This window comes from Myxocyprinus asiaticus, chromosome 10 (assembly GCF_019703515.2).
Source record: "Myxocyprinus asiaticus isolate MX2 ecotype Aquarium Trade chromosome 10, UBuf_Myxa_2, whole genome shotgun sequence".
Taxonomy (NCBI): domain Eukaryota; kingdom Metazoa; phylum Chordata; class Actinopteri; order Cypriniformes; family Catostomidae; genus Myxocyprinus; species Myxocyprinus asiaticus.
This window is the reverse complement of record NC_059353.1, coordinates 3,744,571-3,747,060: the sequence shown is the minus strand read 5'-3', so window position 1 is coordinate 3,747,060 and position 2,490 is coordinate 3,744,571.

Below are 2,490 nucleotides of genomic sequence, written 5' to 3'. Positions count from 1 at the left end.
GGTCAGGAGACCAATGGCCAATACACAATGACACCAGCCCTCAGGACAGTGTTAACATAGAGAAACTAACTCCCCTTCACAGAAAGGAATTGGGAAGTGAGAGAAGAAGCATCCAGGTTAAAAAACCTGGCAAAGGTATTAGGGGATGCCCAGCCTACAGTCAGACAGATGTTCTTCAAGGACACACTCTTTGCCCAAGCCCAGGAGGAAGCCATGCTCCTGGTCGAATGGGCCTTAAACCCCTTGGGACACTGTACACACTATGAATTGTAAGCAAGCGCAATGGCGTCGACAATGCTGAGAAAGCCTTTGCTTGGAGACAGCTTTAACGGCCTCCATGCAGACAAAGAGCTGATCTGTCAGCCTGAATTAACTCGTACAGTCAATCTACATGTGTAACACCCTAACAGGGCAAATCACGTGTAGTCTCTGTGCCGGACAGAGCAGGGGAGAAAACATTTAAAGTTACCACCTGAGCTCTAAATTTAGTGGCCAAAACCTTGGGCACAAAACACTCCCTAGGCATGAGAACAGCTTTTAAAAAGCTAGGTCTGTATTCTAAGCAAGAATCATGGACAGACAGGGCCTGAAGGTGCCTAACATGCTTGTCCAAAGCAAGGCGAGCAAACCAGCCAAAGAGGCACGTTTCTTCGCTGCAGCAGCGACATACATTTTAAGCGTGGATGGAATGAATTCTGCATCCAAACTCTCTTGCAAAAAGTGAGGCATAAAAACTGCCATTTCAGAGCATATAGCCACCCAGTTGAGGGGCTCTTGACTGTAACATGGTGTCAAGCACAGGTTGCAACAATCCATCTGTTTCAGACTAGCACCATTCAGGGGCCAGATATGAAGCTTCCACAGCTCCAGCCAAGGAAGTTAGATCATGCCTTGTGCTTGCGAGAGCAGATCTCTCCTTAGTGGAATTTTCCACAGGAGGCATCCAACAACTCTACCAGCTCCCGGAAACAAGGGCGGTTGGGCCACTCCAGCGCAATCAACAGCATGGTTTCTCTGTCTTACCGAATTTTGCACAACACTTGGTGTAGGAAACGAATGGGAGGGAATGCATACTTGCACTTCGCTGGCCAGTTGTGAGCTAGAACATCCAAACCCAGAGTACCTTGAGACATGAAGTACAAGAGGTGACAGTAAGTGGTCTCTGGGGTCAAAACTGCAGTGGTGTCTTTGCAGATCAGACCCTGAACCTGCACGTCTGTCTGAAAAGCTCTCAGAGCCATGTGGACAGCAAGCAGTTCTAGGCAATTCATGTAACACATAGGGTCTGTTCCAAATCCTAATGAGCTTCCTTAGGAGGCAGCATTTTAAAACATCATAGGCATGCTCCTTAAGTTTTGGAACAGACCCGTAGTTTGTGCACCTGTCCAGGTGCTGAAGACTGGACAACCATCACACAGAGCTTCCCGGCCTGTGTCGGATGTGTTCGTCATGAAAATTTTGCTTCTGCCACTCAGCTGAGTGCAACGCCCTTCTGATAGAAGCTGGGCATTCTCCACATAGCTAGCATGGCAAACTATAGCAAGTCACTGGGAGACCATGTCGCCACATGTGATGAGGGACTCAATGAGTTCACCCAAAACTGGTGAGGCCTCATATGCTTTTCTGACACACCGACATGGCCACTGAGTCGAGTTTCATTCCAAGAAATTGGCACCAACACACTTTTCGCCTCAATTTATTTTTAGGCCCAAAAGCTCCGGATGTGCAGGCAGCAGATTCATGTGCTTGCATGCTTGTTCCTCTGATTGTGCTAACAACAACCAATTGAAAATGTAGTTCAGTACACAGACACCACTCTGCCTTAGCGGAGTGAGTGCCTCATCAACGTATTTCATTAATGTGTGGGGAGCCAGGGACAAGCCGTAGGGGAGGACTTTGAACTGGTATGTAGTCCCGTCGAAGGTGAATCTCAAGAATGGACAAAATATGTCTTTAAGTAATTATCTAGAAGGAAAAGAATTCTGAGTGTCCGATTCAGGCACTCAAGCCCAGCACTGGCTGTATCCCATAGTCTTTCCTTGCGTTAGCAGAAAAAAGTGCCTGTAGGAGCCTTTCTGCATGCTTGTATGCTACCTATTACATCTTTGGCAAAGAAACATTGTATTTCTGGCTGAAAAATTGGCATGTCTCGCACCATGATGGTGGAGGAGGGGTCAGAGTTAAAGCAAGGCGGATGCTTTGTGAACTGAAGCACATAGTCGTCAGTAGTTTCATGCCTTGAGCAAACACAATGGTTAATAGATTGCTGTGATTAAAAAGGGCTTCAGAAATCATCACTACTGGGAGGAGTTCCCATAGCTTCAGCTACTGATGCAGCTTTGAAGTGACCAACTTGATAGTGAACCATGGTTAATTTTCAGAAGGAATGGATAAAGGTATACAGAATGAATGCAAACTATTGTGAGGAAATGCAAAACTTTTGCAAGGGAATGCGAACCATTGTGATAGAATGCAAAACTTTTTGAGAGG